General features: G+C 45.9%; 1 protein-coding gene and 1 long non-coding RNA gene across 3 annotated transcripts in view; both read left to right on the forward strand.

The window, feature by feature from the left end:
- Positions 1-19,994, forward strand: part of LOC135391871 (voltage-dependent T-type calcium channel subunit alpha-1G-like) — a 292,030-nt gene that overhangs the window by 23,234 nt on the left and 248,802 nt on the right. The gene's annotated exons all lie outside the window — the stretch shown is intronic.
- LOC135393486 (uncharacterized) overlaps positions 17,238-19,994 on the forward strand; it is a 189,416-nt gene continuing 186,659 nt past the window's right edge. The window contains exon 1 of the long non-coding RNA XR_010422658.1: positions 17,238-17,308. This is a non-coding gene — a long non-coding RNA (uncharacterized LOC135393486). The remainder of the gene's footprint in view (positions 17,309-19,994) is intronic.

The raw sequence follows: 19,994 nt of genomic DNA on the forward strand, positions 1-19,994 counted from the left end.
AGACATTTTCTCGCTAAAGGTGTCCATCGCAAATTACTTACAACCACGTCGAAACAGACACCGATCACCTCACCATTCCCTATTACCCCACAGCAACTATATTTCCGGAACAAACACGTTCAACACACACAAAGAAAAAGTGAAGCTTTGCGAAGATATTTTTCGCTTGGGACACACAAACACGCAAGAAAAGAAAAAGACACTCTTGTTTGAGCGGCAATCAGTGAAACCCGTCTCACAGCACCGTCCGGATCGCAAACCTTCCTTCCCATTCCCACCAGGCCATCACTTCTGGGCTAAATACATCGCAGTGTAAGATAATACCCGCTAAATCTGGCGTAAAGTCAATCTCGCACTCATCATATCGCGTCACCATCTCCATCGAACCAATCGGAGAAACGACCTCACACGTCGTCGCCTATATCTGCTGAATACAGCTCAGCTCTAATTGAAGCCGATACATGTCCTAACGATGTCGTAATTTCGGTGGCGACCGAATCCCGCCTACGCAAGCAGGAATTACTGGCACCAATGTTGCCAGTCCTCTTTCTTTCCTCTCGCCAGATTCAGCCTCGGGGGTTCTGCTGCTCCAGCTTCCTTTGCTTTACGCGTCGTATAGTAATATTCTGGAGACGTCGTTGGGGAAAGTTGTGTGTGTGTGTGTGTGTGTGTGTGTCTTCTTTTGTGATATGGCGGACCCGAGATTTGGCTCCATGTAATGCTAGCTGGCGCTGTCATTCTGTCAGGCTTGCTTGGCCTTGGTGCCTACTTTTCTTCTTCTTCTTCTTCTTGTTCTGTTCTTGTTGTGTGCGTGAGTGGAGAGGCGATGTGTATGGTACGATCGCGTCTAAAGATCTTGTTGTTGTTGTATTTTCACTGTATTCTTCGTTTCCGCCTGACTTGTCTCGGATTGCCTTGGTTTGCTATGTGACTAGATTGCCAAAAAGGCGAACTGCGATTGGAGCGACGTGACCAAGGGCCGTTTTCATCTGCAGGCTACTCGTACCACGGTGGAAACTTGGGACCAACCGAGTAATCAAGAAAACGTTCCAAAAACATGAGAACTGGGATAGGAGTGCGAGATCAATCTTTGTAAAAGAGTTCGATCGCCTGATGTATTTACGTGCTTGAAGTGTTTCGAAAATGTCATCGAGGTGCCGTCAGCAGAAAAAAAAATAAGGAAAAAAAAAAGAACACTGGAACATATTATCTACGCATTTGCACATCGTGGTAAGACAAATTCTTTCTCATGGTACGAGAGAAGAAAGAGAAATAAACGCACAAAATAACATCCCTCCAGCGACGAGGATGCTCTTGAGGATGCTCAAGGATCTTGAGGATGCTCAAGATATCATCGACTTGTGGACTCTTGTTAGCTATCTATCTATCTATCAATACTGCATAAGCACGTGTACCCTAACTGCTGTGGCAGGGAACGCAAACGCAGCGCACACTAACCTGTACGTCTAATGTCAACTTCGTAATATTTCTGCACGATGTAACAGCAAAAAGCATTAACCGCCATTTCTGTCAGCAATGTCGTCACTTGTGCAATGGTACCATAACAGCCTCATGATACCAGAGAAGACAGATACGGATCTTACACCATTGGGGTACTCTATCATGTACGGGTCCATAGACGACAGCCTGCCAGACGAAAGCAATGCATTCTGGACAGGACCTGCCACGCGTCATTCAAAACGTCAACCACACGTGACCATACACGTGACCACAAAAATGGCCGCACCCATGATCAGCGACCGAAGCATTTGTACAAAGACGCGTTTGCTGTTTCTGTGCGTCGCTTGGTAACCTCATTGAACCTCGGTAGTTAGCTCCATTCGACATTGTTGCAGTAACGCAGGTACATTTCCAGATGTGACATTGTGGTGCTAACCATTCGGTAAAGCGTGATATCGTCGCCCGGCCAGGGTGAGTCACTATACGTATTATTTCGGGCGAATAAGCTGCCATGTCGGTGCAGTGTTATAATTTCCCCTGGTGGCAAAATATGTTCATAACTCAGATTGATGCTGTTGGGAACGTGCCGACAAGCGCTGAAACGGAGGAGTACTGAAGAGACCCCCCAAAGTTTTTTTTTTTTTTTTTTACGTTTTTCGGTATAGAGTGTTCTCCAACGAATAAAATGAGTTCCCGCGAAAGAACGATGAGCGTAGGTGACCTACAGAGCGAGCGCGAACGCGCTGTTCCGCACACATTTGAAAAATCCTTCTCCTCGTGAAAAGAGTGCATCGCAGAACGAGAGGATGTCGTGACGTATGCTACTCTCCTCATGTGACCAGTGACGTACAGCGGCACAGCTCAAGCGTGTATAAGCGGCGCGTGAGCTGCGAAGAAAAAACAACGAAACAAGGCACGGAGCCTTCTCCACGTCACGAGAGCATCGTGTCGGCCGTCTGCTGCTGCTTTCTCCGCCTGTCTTTTTCTTAAATTCGATGGCACAGCTATAACGCAACGCAGAGCGAAAATATTTTGCATGATGACCCCAGCTGGACAGCTTGACAGACGAGGCAGGATTTCGAGCGACGTTAAATGTCACCTCGTTGCACCTTTAACCAAAGTCACGTGACCACAAAATGATGTCGCATACGGCGTGTGACCAAGATAAAGCGACTTCCATTGGATTAGATACTTGGAAAGCCAACGTTTGCTGTTGTTTACCGCAGTCTGCTTACATTAGCGATGGAAACCTATTCGCTCCGAGATCGAACGGTGCCGGCGTGCTGCGGAGAAACAATGAACTACCGCAGTGTGGACGCGTCGTCTGTTTTTAAACGTTCATTCCGCATTCAGTGCAGTAGGTGGGACATTGAAAAACCGAACAGTATCGTACACTGCTGGACAAAAGTTAACGGAACACGCTCCGGCGCATTCCTTCCTCAGAGACAACAAGCTGGTAGCAAATGGTGCCGTCTGGACGTACAAATAGGTGACTGGGTTACCTAGGCACATGTTTGCAAGTCCGTACTGTCCCATTCGTTGCTGTGGTGTCACTCAGAGGAAGGACTGCTTTGGAGAGTGTACCGTAAAGTTTTGTCCAGCAGTTACCATCGCGGCACAAGTGATCTTCCGGCGAATATACACGAGAATTACGAAGAAGGACCATCAGCTCCGAAGATCGGGTGGCGCGTTATCAACAGTAGAAAGGTGACAGTTTCGCCCGCTATAGGTCGATCTCGCAGCGCTGCGAGATCGACATGTAGGGGGCGATACTGTCACACGTCATGTTGTGTCCATCATGGTGGGTCCCAAACTTGGTTGTTGCCAGTTTGCAAGATTGTCACCTTATCACTTCGTCTTTTTTTTTTTTTTTCTCTCATTCCCCCTTTTTCTATTCGCTTTTCACCTAACGTTTTCCACGAACTAAATAAAATCGCCGAAGAAACGATTTCAGGGCCGCGCAATTTTAACTGATTGAGCTCACTGTAGAATATACAATATAATGCGAAAAAAGAAAAGAAAAATATGTTTGTTTGGGAACAATGCACTGTAGGCGTTGGAGGAGAGGTCAGCACGTGTAGGCAGCGTATAAACGCGGCACAGGAAGTCCCTTCTCGGACGCGAGAATTCTGCGCTTGCCTTGTGTCAGTCAACGTACCTGTAATGAGGTTGAGCCTCACATACAAAAAACAAAACCAGAACAACGCCGAGATAAAGAATAAGAAAAAGAACGAAGGACGATCTTTTTTCTGGCCGCGGTTCAACAAGCGCCCCACCTTGAAGAATTTCGCTTGTGTTTGTTGTCCGTGCAGGCATGGCAGGAATTAGAGAGCAGGCTCTATGGATTCCCCGCTGTAAAAGTGGAATCAGTGTCACTGGGCAAAGAAGATGCATTAGGCTTAACGTGGCGGGTTGAAAAATACGTCATGGAGCAGTCACTCTTCTTCCTTTCCCTTCCCGTCTCAGAGAAGAATATATTCTGGTACGTACGTGCAGCCCGTTTCCGAGAACGGCCACGAACATGCGTGGCCAAATCGATAGAGCATATCTGCTCCTTGGTGAGAGCTTCAGGATCGTGCGTAAGCCGGAAAGGTGCCAGAATCGAACGCCACTACTGGATGTGTGACGTCTGACGTTTCCCCTACGTTTTTTGGCGGACTTTCCAGAGTCTACAACGATGCCACGGCCACACTCCGTGTCTCAACTCGTGCCTGTTGTCTTCTCTTCGTATGTCCTGCGCAGATCGCTCGTAACCAGCGTTGTTTTGCGGTGCTAGCGCGGACTAAAAACGTTAACTTGCTCATAGAATAAAGCGACTCACGTAACGGATGCCTTTACAATGGCCGTCATCTGTTTCCGCCAGCGACCGAGCTCAGGTCTTCACTGATTCACGACAGGGACCTCGCTTCCATCCTGTCCTATCCTCTTGTTGCTTACTTTACCAGCTGTATAAACGAATTATAAGTTTATATTCTCCCAGCACTGCAAATAGCCCGTAAACTTCCAGTAAGCTTCCGTGCACTGCGATGCACTGCGATGACGCACCCCGAAAGTCGCTGTAGAGGCGTGTTAGCTTAGCTCAATTGGTAGAGCCCTGGACCGGTAATCCAGAAGATGTGGGTTCGATCCCTACAGCTGGCTAACCTTTTCAGAGACTTTCATCTTTCATGCATCTCCCCCCCACACACACACTCCGCAAGGTCTAACACTGCTCCTTTCTTACCTTAGAGTACAATGAAACGCGAACAATGCTCACGGTCGCTGGGCTCTGCGTAATTGCTGATAATGACTGTTCGTGACATGCCCTTCGTGTCGTCATCTTCGTGTCACACGACGGTGTTCTTATGCTATGTACGTGCGCATAATTGGTTGCACGCAGTATCCTGTACGCAGCTAATGACACCTTCGAGTACGAATCTTTTTTGTTTTTGTTTTTTGTTGTTTTTTTTTGCGCAGCCAACTATAGGGGACGCTTCAATATTGTTCCGTGAGCGACTTTTACGTGATTACCCACGAAATGTCAAAGGCTATTCTCTCATCCCAGTGGCAATACGCGCCGCGGATGCAACGCTGCGCAGGCCCGGGTACGCATATTGTGAACGATAACGTGCTTATTACGCGTGTAGTGCTACCATTACCTGCATATGTTCGTACACTTCATTCTAAAAAAAAAAAGAAGAAATGTTTCAATCAACCGCGAACAACATGCACGACACTGCAAGTTACCGTGTCGACATCCGCGAACCCACTTGAACGACACGCGATCGAATTTATAACTACCTGTTTATCACACACAGGGAGGCGCGCTGATCTCCGCCTGGTACAGGCCGGCCTTCTGCTTAAAATCATATTGCGTTATCTGACTGGTTAAAAAAAATAAAAAAATAATAGACCTGTACAGTAGCGGTCCACTGGAGTAGAGCGCAGTTCACACGCCAGGTGGCGTGCTCTACCGTTCGCTTATGGCTTGACCAGCGCTAAAGTCAGCTAGGCACGCACATGGCTCGAGCACGTCATGGCTGTGGAAGCACGTCGTGTCAAAGCCTCGCTTATTAGGCTCTTTTCTGGCTCCTGGGTGGAGCGCCAGCTACCGGGAGAAAAATAGAGGCTTATTGCGGCAGCTGCTGAATGATTCAAGGCTTCATTCCGTGCACTTGGAATCGAGCCGGCGGGGGAAGGCTGGGTTCTCTATGCAGGGTTTTACTCCATTAGGGTGGATTCTTGCGAAAGGAAAGACCGCTAGGGGAGGTTACGGAAGTGCTATAGGAGTAATCGCGTATACGTTAATGGTTTTTATGAAGGCATAATTTTTAATGGCTCGAAAAAGCTTTCGCAATGAGATTAGTGCGCATCTGTTGGAACACGGTGAAGAGTATTGTGCTGTTTTTGTTGATGGGTTCGTTGCTCGTGGAGGTGGAATTGAGGTTGACATGGTGGTCGTTCTTGCGGAAATGAAGGATGTTTTGTAGGAAGCCGGTTGTTGTATTACTAGCATGTACGCTAAACTAAAAGTGGATAATTGATCTCAAAATGCGACCTAACAAAACGAATGTACGATTTTTTTTTTTCAAAAGAATGTTTCTTTCCTTAACACAAGGACAACGAGTTCTGATTAAGTGACAGCTGTATTTATAACCTTTATTATGGGCAGGTCGGAGAACATAAAAAACTCATCTGTAATGCGACCATAAACACTCGCGTAAACACCGAAGTAGCTCAGAGAAAAACATCAGCTGAGAGCTGAATAACACAGATAGCACACCTGGGTAACGCAGGAGCAACAACATACCAAGACACATATCGCACTTTTTTCCCACTTAATAGGAAGTCTAGTATGTAACGAAGTCGAAGCTATGCAGTAAATACACCTGGCAATCGAAAGCCACACCAAGCGCACACGCACATTGCTTAGTAAATGCAGGAAAAAAAAAACGGAGTAGCTCCTGTTTTTGTTGCTGTTCCCTGAAGCTTATTGGTAACCCGTGAACAACATCAGTAAACGGCAACAGCTTGTCACGAACAACCTGTTTCCAGTCGAAGAACATCTCCTCTGGAATAACATGCTGTTTACGCCTGATATATCCAGCGTGTGACGTAAAACATTTGTCTTTATTCGTCCTTTACTCTTTCTTAATGCCGCTGCACGGGACAAAAAAGAAAAAAAAAAAGGAAAGAAAAACGCTGACCGTGGTCCACCGAAGTAGAAGGGTGGAAAAACATAAACACAACGAGAAAAGGATGCAGCATCTTGTCCGCGCAAATGAAAATAAATGTCGAAGCATTGTCGTCGTCGCCGCCACTGCAGCGCCCTCCCGTGGCTATCGTTTCTATCTTTTTTTTACATCGTCTTCTTCCGCATTGGGGGAAGCCATGAAAGACGTTTTTTTTTCTTTTTTTTTTTTTTCGTTTTACCTTCCTCCTATCGTTACTCGTTCCGTCCTTACTGTACATTGAACAGGATTTTGTGCTTTGCTCTGGAGCCCAGACTGTTGCTTCGTACGTTTGGGACTACTTCCTTTCGCCCGCTTGCGTTTTTATTCGCAGACGAAGGGAATGTCGTCTGCTCGGCCCTTCGAAAGCGCGGTAGGAGGTTTCCGCTACGATGAAAACGAGTGGGTTTGCTCGAGTTATGTATGAACAGCATTGTGAACGGATAAGCCGAGCTGGAAGGCTGTCAACCGAGAGCTACGAGATAGGCACGTACTTTCAGAAAAGCGAATTTTATTCCGCGTTTGCGCTTTGTGCCAGCATCGCAGTTTCTTTCGGTGTCCGTGTGACCCTTGATGTCGTGGCAGATGATAAGTGCACTGTGTGCTCCAAGAACTGCATTGCAAGATACACTGATGATGATTAAGTCAACTTTTTGTTGCTTTTGTCAGCTTCACATTTGATAGAAAAGTGACTCCAGGAGACTACTCCCCCTACATCTCCTTTTGTGTGAATAAACATATACCACCCCCACCCCCACCCCGGAGACTTCTGAAAATTTGTTCTTCTCTGTTCTTTTTCGCAAAAAGCTCTGCAGTCTACAAACTGTTGTCTGCCCTGCAAACATTGCATGTTGTCCTCGAGTAACAAGCATGAATGTGGTGTACGCATGGCACCCCTCTGCTTTGCATATTATCTCCCTTAGAAGTCGTGTATACACACAATGTGTATATCTAATTGATGATGACAGTGTAGGCTAATTGAGACATGTACTGTTACACGAAGTGTACGGCAAGCACGAAAACATGGACGGATGAGAGCACCAGTTTGGCCCTACTATCAGCATGAGTGACACACTCTAAGAAAAAAAAAAAGAGTAAAATACGGAGTAATTGCAGCTTCTAGTCCCCTGGATTGCAATTACTCCCTATTTTAGTCTCCTAACCCTGACGTTTACTCCGCAGGACTGCAAATTGTCGCTGAAGTTCGCAAATGGTCTTCCGAATGCAACGGACTATACGTAAATATGTGCCCTCGGTCAATTTGATGCATGACGCTGTATAACTCAGCCGACTTAGAGATTTTCTACCCACGTGGAATAAGAAACAGTTAGGGCCTCTTTCGTCGCAAATTGTGCCCTGTGTGCGTCGCAAGATTTTATATCACTCGATATATCACTGTTAACTGTTTGATTCGAAGTATTTTCATGCATGCGCACTAATTATGCACCTGGAACTATTAGAACAGAGCGTGAAATGCAGTCTCTGTGACATTCATTTACTCCCATGCATTCGCTCCCGAAATGGACTATTTTTTTGTGGCAATGCATTTAGTCCCCAAAAGAAGTAACATTACTCCTTTTTCACTTAACTACCGACTGAGTGCTGTCCTGGTCTTTCCCTTCGTTTCGTCGCATTCTTTCCAAGTAGATGTCGGCGCAGCTCTCCCTGAAGTTAGCCCAGGAGACGTAGTGGACACTTGTCCTAACTCCTTCTAGATGTTCCTCCTCCACCTCTTCATGTCCACCTCACTTCCACCGCAGCTTCGTGGTACTAAAACAACAATTAAAGAATGACGCCTTCTTTTCTTTTCTTTGTTTTTTTTTTTCGTTCTTTGTGGCTTCCTTGTACGCATCAAGCGCTTGGAGCACGGTGAAAAACGACCAGGAAGCCCTACCACACTCTAAGAAAAAAAAGGAGTAAAATGGGGAGAAATTGCACCTTCTACTCCCCTAGATTGCAATTTACTCCCCGTTTTAGTCCCCAAACCCCGACATTTAGACTCCAGGACTGCAAATAGTCACTGAACTTCGCAAATGGTCTCCTAAATGGAACAGTCTCCGGAAATATGTGCTCTGGGTCAATTTGATGGCATAAGGCTCTAAACCCAGCCAACTTACCAATTCTCCACCCACACAGAGTAAGCGCAGAGAATTAGCGCCTCTTCCTTCGCAAATTGTGCCCTGTGTTCTGTAAGATTTTATATCAGGCGATATATCACAGTTGACGGTTTAATTCAAAGTAATATCATTCATGCATACAAATTATGTGCCTCGGACTCTTAGAACAAAGCGTGAAACGTAGACCCCCCATTCATTTACTCTCGTGCATTTACTCCCGAAAGGGACTATTTTTTGTTGCAATGCATTTAGTCCACAAAAGGAGTAAAATTACCCCTTTTTTTTTCTTAGAGTGTAGAGCGTTTTAGTGCTTCGTACGCTATCGCCTTTGCGTGCGTAAGAGATAGCGTTGGTGGTCCTGCGCACGCGCAAAACATACAGAGAGCTACGCGCATTGCGCGGAAACACCACGCTATTCCTTATGTACGCAAAGGTGACAGCGCATACGATATACTAAACATTCACTAATGTGTTCGTTCTTCAGATTTCTTCGTTCATGTTCGGAATGGGTTCCGAGCACTCCGTCGTACATTTCGCTCGCCTTTTGTTCTCTTCCTTTCTCTTTTCTTTTTGTTGTTGTTGTCGTTGTAGAGTAAGATTAAGCGACAACCACGTGAACTCAAATGAGATTGAAGTGCTGAAACTTTCAGCGCAACGGCAGACGCATTATCAAAAAGCTGGCTAACTAAGAAAGCTGGCACCCAGCAAAGTGCACGCGGAATAAAATCAAAAAAGGTCTCGTACAGAGGTCATTGAACCCCATTGTTGTTGTTGAGATTGCATTTTTGTTGGGTGTAATCACAGTCGCTTACCAACGCTGTGTCAGTGAAAAATGTACAAAAAAAAATCGCGTAGTTCTGCGCTGCGCCAGCTGTTCCATGAGATGCTGAACGGGCGACATCATGCGTGTCACAGAACCCTTCAGTTCTGCTAACGCGTCCGGCATTTCTTTAATTTTTTTTTTAACTTATTGCTCTTGCCTTGACAGAACCCGAAGGAAGAATGTTGGAACGAAAAACGTGCGCTTATCGCCGCATCAAATATACTGCTAAGGTACCACAATGGCGCACCAGCAAAATTAACCGACGAAAGTGTCCTCATGTTGCCTAGGCTGGGTTAGGTGGCTGCTGCATATGACATGTCTGTGTAGTGACACTAGTGAGAACTGGCTTGACTTGGTTGGTGAAAATAAAGCAAATCAGTACACACCAGGTGTAGCCCACCCGTCTCAAAAAAAAAAAAAGTAAATTAAGGATATAGGGAGTGGTAGGCTAAAAGGATAATCAGTCAACAATACAAGCTATCGTAAATTAAGGATATAGCGAGTGGTAGGCTAAAACGATAAGGAAGATGGGCTGACTAATTTTGTGTCTCATCTAACCAGTCAACAATACCAGCTATTCCGGAAAGATTTTTCTTAACTCTTGTACACAATCTGTATGCAATGCTGAATTTTCTGTTACTCATCTAATCAGTCAACTATATAAACATGAAAGAACTGACACTCTGAGTCTGGAACAACATAGAAGGGACATCTTCCAACAATATAAAGTTCGTCGAGGCAGCATCCTTTGAGGTGTTGTCTCAACAACAATACAAAAAAAAAGTTCTCCCTCCCCCCCCCCCCCCAAAAAAAACAGCATGGTTGTGGTTCCCTCCCTGCCTGGTGCCGTAGGTGATCCTTCCGAGAGTGCCTGGTGACGTATCACGGCTGGCTGTGTTGAGCGCTCGCCGTGCGTCTCTCCAGTGGAAGCTGCTTCATGGTGTCCTACCGTTCCGTGAGCGTTTACACCGCTTCCATATCGGTCGCCCGTCTTGTGGCATCTCGGAGTCGCCGGAGCACTGCTTCCTTCAGTGCCAGATTCCGCAGCTCCTGTGGAGCAGAGTGGCGGTTGTTTTCGAGCTTCCAAGAGTCGAATGGGCCACCGTAATGCTCATGGAACTTTTGCCGCTTGCAGGAAAAGGATCGGAAACGTTTATTATGTCTGATTGCGAAAACCTAGCTGTAGTTGTAACTTGGCAACTTCTTTTCATGGTAACCTGCCCTTGTCTTGCCCATAACCGTTTGGAAGCGGTGAATATGCAAACAAATGAGTAACTGCTCCCTAATATCACAAACAGCGACGTCTATTTTTACCCTATTAACCGACTCCCGGAGAGAATACAAGGAACACGGGGGACACGGGACGATGTACAGCGTCGATATGTCTGCCAAGGAATGATCTGATTAGCGTGCACCCTCTTGACGAGTCCCCGACAGCTGTTTGTCTTGGTCTGTTTCAGAAATAAGAGCCAAACGAAAAGCAACAGTGAAAGATCTTTTGCGCCCTCCGAGCGAGTCGCATCGAAAGCGGTCTACATCTAGCGACACAAGTTGAACGGTATACCTTATTTTGTCGGTTAACAGACCCGTCACGCAACACGCACTAACGGTCAGTTTTTACACAGTTCGCGCTGCGAATCGATAATTATCGACCATCGCCAAGCTCTTGAGTATTTCAAGATTTTTCTCCGGGACACTGGTCTCCTCCTCTACCCTATGATCTGTCTGCGTACCTGTGTGTGTGTGTTTTTGTGTGTGTGCTGTGGTTTTGCCTACCGTTCTGATGTATTACTGACTCCACTGACTATCAACCCTCATCACCTCATCATCAGGACATATCTCATCCTGCCCCATGATGCCTAGGGGTAGCGGGCCGCACCATACGTGGCGAGTTTCCCCAGTCATTAGCATTAATTTATTTGTTGTTGTTGTTGATAATTATGTCCGTGTTCGTGCCATTATTATTATTATTATTATTATTATTATTATTATTATTATTATTATTATTATTATTATTTCATTGTAAGCACTCTAAACTGTGCAAAACCTCTGACATGATTATAAGTCCTTCAAATAACCAATTGTCATAAAAATCTGTATACCTTTGAAAAGGGTATCAGAGGGTCAGCCCCCAGCAATAGGGCAGGATGGAGTGGCAAAAACTCTCGATAAAAAATGGAGAAATATTGGTGATGTTGGGTGGTGAGGTGTGGTGGTGGTGGTGGTGGTGTGGTGTGGCGGTAATTGAGGAACTACTACTGGATTTTTAGATGCGTCGGCAGCTCCTGTTACAATAAGTTAATAGAAATTATTGACGTAGCTATGAAAGAAAAAAAACAGATATGGTGTACCCATAATTATAATGAACAGAAGGACACAGGCATCTGGGCAAGAGGATATCGTCGGGGCCCAGGTACTGCGTGTATTGGTTAACACAAAAAATGACTAACACCGTGAGTTAGAAAATGATAACAAGCGGGACACAAGAACGCCCTCGGTTATGGTTTTCCGATGCTGTTTGTGTAATATACACGTTTTTTTTTAAATTCATCACAGATTTTTTTATTTAAACAAACTATTAAAGCTGCATAAATTATGTTTTCGCAGGTGGGTTATACGGTCAGGCGATCGTCCTGCAGGACATCGTATAAAACTACTGGACGACAAATTAGCTCAAATTAATTGATTGACTCGTTAATTAGAAGTTTTCTGGGAAATGCGAGATAGCAGAATATCGAGCGAGTCACAACACAAATCCATCGTCCTTCATTCCTCCGTCGTCAAACACCCTGAGAAGCGAACACACCTTGAGATATAAATTCCCAATTTTGCTATGCAAATGAGCTGAAACGAGAGGGGAAAAAAAACGAAATTTATGCAGCTCTAATAGCTTTTTTTTATAAGAAATATGTGCCGAATAAAAAAATACCTGCATGTGTATTATATTACAGGCAATACTTAATACCTCGCGCTTGCGTTTAACGTGTCCGAGCTAGTCCTCCTCTCCTATCTAGTATCCGAACACCTGGGACCCGATTTTAGGACGCCTTCATATCTGTACAAGTAAGGGGACAGACTCACAAAATCAAGCTTCTCAAGCCATGCAAGAAAACAACGATCAGAACGGAAACTTTCTAACTTCTCGTTGGACCTGGCAGAAATAAAATTCACTCTACGGTCCAAAGAGGGCAGGTCGTCAGCCCAGCTGCACTGCTCGTCCGAATACACGAGCCATCGTTGACGGTGGCTGCTGTTCGAAGGCTTCTACACTTGCTGGCTGGCCACCCTTCCATTCATTCCTCCTTTCCCAAACGATAGATGCTTGAGACTGGGCCCGAAATAGTTCTCTCCCTGCAGACATGTGGCCGGAGGGCGCGCAGCAGAAACCTACAAGGCAGATATGAAAACAATAACAAAAGAAAACTTTCGAGAAGGAATGAACTCGGAATACATGCCGCTAGCTACACGACAACTATTGGGAAATAACTGGTCTCCGCGCGCGGGTGATATCCTGGATCGAGGGTCAGGTAACCCGACGCGCAGAAGGTGACGTAGTACCTTGTGGTGGTTCGGGTAGAGGTAACTCTGGATCAGAAGGGGACGTCTTCCGTCTAATATGTTATAATGTTCTACCAGAAGGCTCGTTTTACGTTTCATGATGTTTTCACTTCTTCTTGGAACGGGTTCCTCTTCCCGGTATACCTTGTTCGAGTTATGGCTGCCGTCCACAAAGAGATGCGACGGCGTGTCCGGGAATGAGCAGCGTACATCGCAATGAAGTCACGGTCGACGATGTCTTTTCTGTGAAGTACTCTGCCGAAATCCTTTTGAGAATGGTTTCCAAATTACCACGGAATCCGTGAATCCGAAATACTACTTTTTTAAAAGAAACTATCGGACCGCGCTCTCGTTCGTGGTACGGATTCCTAGACCGTGAAGCAACGGTAACAAAATCTGAATCGTAAAACGAAAATAAAGTGCGGTACGTTCACGTACACCTAAGCTCCCTAATACTTCCTGTAAGTCAAGCTTCGATACATAACTTGAAGGACACAACGGAGACTGAATACGGGGATAGAAGCGCATCGAATTCAACCCTCGCGTTTTCGAGTCGAACCCTCCCATGTAAACGGGCCGATTCGCATCGTACCCAATCCGCGAAACAGTCGTGGATCCAGACGGCCAATGCGCATTCAAATATGGAAACGGAAGCCTTTGATAAAGTATTCGTTGCAGGGCATCTGCTGTCACTTGCTGGCAATATACAGCTGAGAAAATTGCTGCAAGTTCACAGTAAATATGACAGTCACGTGATATTTTTCTCACAAAGAAATGCAACAGCTCCTCGGAATAATTGACGAATCGAATTATCGAATTAACGAATCGTCATTATTTTTACCTCATCTCGCGGGCTTGTCAGTTACTCTTTATGTACGCGTCATTAAATATTAGTGAGCTCCTTGACTCTAGAAGGCAGAGAAACCAAGTGGACCTTCAGAAAGTTCGTGAGAAAAGAAACATGCAGGCTGTAGGTTCCAACTGGACATGGCAGCAGCTGAGTACTCACTGGAAGAACACTATCGGTCCTAACGTTATTTTCGATTTGTATTTGAACTTAGTTGTGTTCTTATTATTGTCAAGAAGCTATATAGTAAGCTGGGCCAGTCTGTTTTCGCGCCTAGTGCGAAGACGGCGCAGCACCAGAAACGGTGGCGGAAGTACACCTCTAAGTGTGTCGAATATGTCACTGCGCCGCACCGCCTTCGCGATGCGCATACGCGTGAACGGGGTCGTATCGACTTAATTCGAAGAGCGTCTCGGATACGATACGCTTCTCTTGGCATTCGCATAAACGCGGCTTATGGCGTGGAAAAGAATTCGGAGGAACAACTCCAGGAGGAAGGCCAGCGTAAGAGGTACGAACAGCATCCCATTCAGCCCGGACGTTGTTATCTTTGCGGTTGATCAGAGACTTCACGGGGGGTTGGAACTCTCCTGAGGAAGTGAATGAGAGGGGAGAAAATACTTTCGCGGTTTGTTACGAGAACCTTGAGCAATAGGAATCACCCTGCGCAACTCGAGGGCTACCTGCCAAGATTTCATAGCAGAGTGCGGCAGGTCCTCGTGCCCATACTTTCCTGATCGTCAGCCATATTATTGGTTCGTGGCTTTATTGTTCAAATGACTAAGTCCAACCAGCTGGTAGAAAATAGACACTGTTTATCTTGAAGAGAGCTTAAACTGGCAGCTGTGCCAAATGCAGGTGTATCAGGTTGTAGGAAGGCAGAGACATGGAACAAAAACAAACTTTGCAACGTACCGTTGTCAGACGAGTTCCAAACACGAGTGTGTTTAGCACTTACTACGGACTATTAGGTGGCTAGTTCAGTTAGTTGTACACGTGATTTACTCCACGTACCTCAATTGTATGGAACCATATCTTCGCCCCTATTGTATCAGTATCTATTCTTGACACTGATAAATTCTTGACTGACCACTACATGCGCTCATTTTGAGTGTGCATGCAATCACGTGAACGTGTATGATTCTTTACCGGTTTCTACTTTCTCTTGTACCTCCACCCTGTAACGCTACTCAGCGCTGAGGGTAAAGTCAATCAACTTATCACTGTGACGCATACACGTATTAAACATTGGGCAGCGACACACTGTCTGGGCATTCTGACGCCCCAGAAACATTGGTGGTCCTGACAGAATGAGATTCTGTATTCTGTCAGGACTAGAGATGCGAAGCCACGGAAAAAAACGGAAATTTTGGGGGGAAAAACCAGTTTCTTTCGGGTTTTTCCTCGTTTTCGGAAAAATAGCCCAAAATTTCCAGGCGACATAATTCAAAAATGTAAATTTTCGTGCCTTTGATGCGTTCCAACCCGCCAACAGTGCTTTAGGTTCCTCTAATCCGCCAACAACCACCAACTTAGAGCTCCGTCTGGCCGCTCCAAGCGATCGCCATCGCGTTCACATAATGTCGGAGTTCTGGACGGAGTGGACAGGGTGTTCTAATTACCTATCGCTGAATAGACAGCAGTCTCATGGGATGCTCTGCTCTGCATTTATGCCTAGAGGATGAACACTACTAAAGCTTATAGCTCATTGTATGCTGTGGTTTGGCCGGCAATGCTTCGACTCAGCAGCATAGGTGGGGAAATTACTTTTATTTTGCAGTGCACTACCGTTACTCACTACTTTTTCGAAAAGTAACGCGTTACGTTATTCGTTACTGTTGCGGTAGTAGGTAACGCGTTACTAACGCCGTTACTTCTGATAAGTAATGCCGTTACTTTTGCATTACTTCACCAGTTGTCCTTATAATATGTACCATTTTTGGTTGAGTCACATAAGTGCATTCCGCAAATCAATACAAGCAATGTTGGGCACAAACAAGGGTCACGCATGAACACAACTTACATGTACGATTTATTGCAGCGCAGAAGTAGTTGATGTTCAAAATTTTCATCGGTGAGCTTCGCCCGTTGGGCTGAGAGGACGCCTAATGACCAGTGAGTGCTCCTTGTCAAGGTTGATAGAGACGGTGACCTTTTATCTCATACAGTACAAATCCAAAAAGCCAATCCCTTGGTACTTTGTTACTTGTTCAGAGGGTAGAGGCTATTTTTCTGCCGCTTTTGCCCCCATTCGTCCGAAAAATACCAGAGGGAGTGAAAAACAGAGGTGGTAAACAAAGGTGACACCTCAACCAGAGTAGGTTAACAACCCTTCTTTTGCGTTCTTCGTGGGTGTCGATGTGACCTTCTTGTCATTATTGAAGATGAATAGAAAAAATCGGGGATTTTCCCGGATTCTGCAGGCACGGTCCTCGCTCAAGCTTTCAAGTTCCCGAACACGCAGTAACGCATAACGCCGTTACGCGTTAGTTGTTAAAAATGTAATGACGTTACGTTACTCATTACTTTTCTCCCAAATGTAATGCGTTACCATATTTCACTACTTGAATGTAACGCGTTACCGGTAACGCACTACTTTGTAACGCGTTACTCCCCACCTATGCTCAGCAGTAACCACATTGGTTTCCATTTTCTCCAATTTTTCGGAAAAAAGAAAACCCCGAAGACGACCGGATTGTTTCGAGCGATTCGAAATTTCCGGAAATTTTGCATCTCTAGACAGGACAACGGGACCTCCCTCCCTCCTAGACCCGCGCCTCCCTTTTACGTAGTGGGCATTACTGCTGCCTTGCTGTTAGCACCCCCATATAAGAAACGCTCCTACTTCGTTATCAGCTGCGCACCGAAGGCCACTGATAAGAGCCAACTGAGCTTGCCGCGTCTTCCCGATACCGAGACGCTGGTGGAGGCTAAGCGCTGACAAGACGCCAGCCTCCATTGTGCTCACTCGTTATCTCTTTCTTTCTCTTTTTGCGTTCAGTCTGCGGTATTCGAAAAGTCTTATTTCTTTGTCGTTTGTGGTCGGCCAGTTGGGGTTTTTGATTCGGGGGCTATTAGTCGCGTTGTTTCCTTTGACGAATATGATCGCTTCCAACAGTGAAGGAATATTTTTTGGTCGCCATCGTTATGTTGGTGAAAGGTTAGACGGTGAGTTGCACCCCTGTACACGTGTCGTTTGGTGTGAATATGTTGCGGCGACTCGATACTGACGATGAGATGGTGAGTATGAGAGAAGAATAACTACCAAAGATACAGCGACTGTGAAAATAAGGTGAGAGCTGGTACAACTTTGTACGATGTCTGTTTGCGTGGTCGGCTCGTGCGTCCCGCTGGCACGGCAATGCGGCCGCCAGGGGCGTCGGAAGGTGGGGGCACCCCCCCCCCCCCCCTATGAACTTTCGCTCTGATGGACCCGCCACCCCATCTTTCATCCGTAAGTCTCATCTGAGACAGCTTCCCTTTCAGCTCTATCAACGCAGAATGAAGATGAACGCCACTTTAGAAAGTACAAGACGAGTACAAAAGAGAAGTCGAAATTCACCCTTAAATAGGATTCCACGCCAAGAGATCCAACGGGTGAAGAGATCCATCGAGTCAAGAGATCCACGGATGGATCTGTTGACTCGGAGGATCTCTTGACCCGGTTGGATCTCTTGACTCGTCTGAGGGTTCGCCAGGCTTGGAACTTTTGGCCCCTTTGTGTTACGTCGTTAACTCTAACGTCGCTAAGCAGAAATTACTCGTATCGAAATACGAGGGACTCGTTTTATGTGCGGTATCAATTGAATAGAAATGCAGGTAGCAAAACAACATCTCATTTTTATTGACTTAGTTACTTACTTTCACATAGCGCAGTGAAAGAAAAGCTGACAGTCCTTGTATGTCATTTGTGTTAAAAACAGGTGGTTGCATTGTAAGATCAACCTGTTTGTAACACAGGATTTATAGGAGTGCTGCCACTTTTCTTCTTCTTTTCTTTATTTTCTTTGACAGCGCTTTGTGTTAGAGATTACTTCTACAGTTAGCGTGGGCTACGTACACTCACGTTTGGTGGACCGGCAGCTGTTTCAAACACGTTAATTATTCAAACACTTCTCGTATCACAGCAGACTCGTAGTCGAAGAGCCAAGTCGCTATTGTGGACAGACGTTCTACATGGCCGAACCGTCTGGTCATGGACTCTCTCAGGGTACGAAAGATAGCTTCATATGCCCGAACATCTGTTTGTTTGTTGTTCTTTTTTTTCTCTGTATCAAGTTTTCCCTTAATTTTTCCCGCCGTCCACAAAAGGACAAAGACAAAGCACTTTGCGGCTGGGCCCATTATTATCGGTAACCAGCTTCAGTTCTGGCATAACGTGGGGACGGCTGGCGCCAATGGACACAAAAGTACAAAGACAACTCTGAGTCCAGCAGTATACCCTGCATTTTGGGGTTGAGGTCAATGAACGCGACAGGTCAATGTTGACTGGAAAGCACAGTCAGACAGTATCTATTTTCCCCCACGTCTGTCAGTAAAACAATAGAATAACGTGATAAGGGTGGAGGCCAATGAAAAGAACGCGACAAGGATAAGTTTTAAGTCCTGCAGCCTACGGTTCTTTGTAAGTTGAGCTCAATACTCTTGGTAAGAAGCATGCGTTCTGGCATAACTTGTTACGGCGTGTTACGACGCTAGAGGCAATTAACATTGAAGTGCAAAGGCAAAAGGGGGACTCGCCGCCGTAACCTACAGCACAACCTCAGGATTTCCTCGCTTACTTTTTTGTGTACGTGTGTGGTAAGAAGAAAGAAAACACCGGAAAGTCTTCACTGTTACCGGGCATATTACTTCCTAACTTAATACTACGTACAACGCAATCGTTCTGCAATGAGCATGGTAAGGGATGGACTTTCTTTTCTGTCGGGATCCTGACCAGTATGACGCTTTGACTGGTTGGATCTCTTGACTCGCCTGTCACGTGACCGGTTGGATCTTTTGACTCGATGGATCTCTTGACTCATTGGATCTCTTGACCGGAAGCGTCAAACAGGTACTATCCTCAACTATCCCACGTGATACTGTATGTGCGTACGTCCTACGCGGAGAACAGCGACACGCCATCCAGTGGCCTTGCTTAGGCGGTACAAGAAGACGCAGATTTGCTCTCCAGCAAAGGACACCGCCTTGTTTTTGATCAAATCAGGGAAGCAATTGCAAGGTCTTATCCTGCAGCGAGGAGTTCGCTGGCACGATTGATGGCTCGTTAGGCATATCTTGCTGTTGTTGCCTGAGCCGTGGCTAGAACAATCGACAGAGCCTGTATGGTGCAGCCCATTCGTAGACGAAACCATTGTACTTTTGACGAGAACAAAACTAAAAAATAAAGCAACACGCCACCGCTCGCTTATACTTTTATAAATTTGTCTTACCGCATTTAGTGAAACCATCGACAAGTATTCCACTTTCTGGTGCTCTAATGCCAATTTCTTTTTCGCCTCAAGGTAATCAAGAACGCGAGATGGTATTCCCTCTCTACATTACAACTTCCACCGTCATCAGATTGCTTGCACGGCTCATTGCAAATGAGCGCGTCAATGGCTGTCATTTTTGTATTTGCCACACTTCTCAATCTCCATGCACCGTAGTGCTCTCCTCTGGGTTAGGTTAGGTTAGGTTAGGTTGGGCTGGGCTGGGCTGGGCTGGGCTGGCACGTGCAGCATGTCGCTGACACTTACACACCTTACGTATACATCTACTCCAGTTTCCTATTGCCGAGGCTTGATATCTTAAAGGATCAAGAACCGCCCAAGCAGCAAAATGTACTGAAAGTCGAGTGCAATAGGGGTGGACGGTATGTGTCTTATCAATGTTCTTTAGTTTCAAGAGTCTGTTCAAGGCCTTCCACCTACCCGTCCACCCCTATTGCACTCGACTTTAAGTACATTGTGCTGCTTGGGCGTGGTTCCGGAAATATA

The sequence above is a fragment of the Ornithodoros turicata genome, chromosome 4 (assembly GCF_037126465.1).
Source record: "Ornithodoros turicata isolate Travis chromosome 4, ASM3712646v1, whole genome shotgun sequence".
NCBI lineage: Eukaryota > Metazoa > Arthropoda > Arachnida > Ixodida > Argasidae > Ornithodoros > Ornithodoros turicata.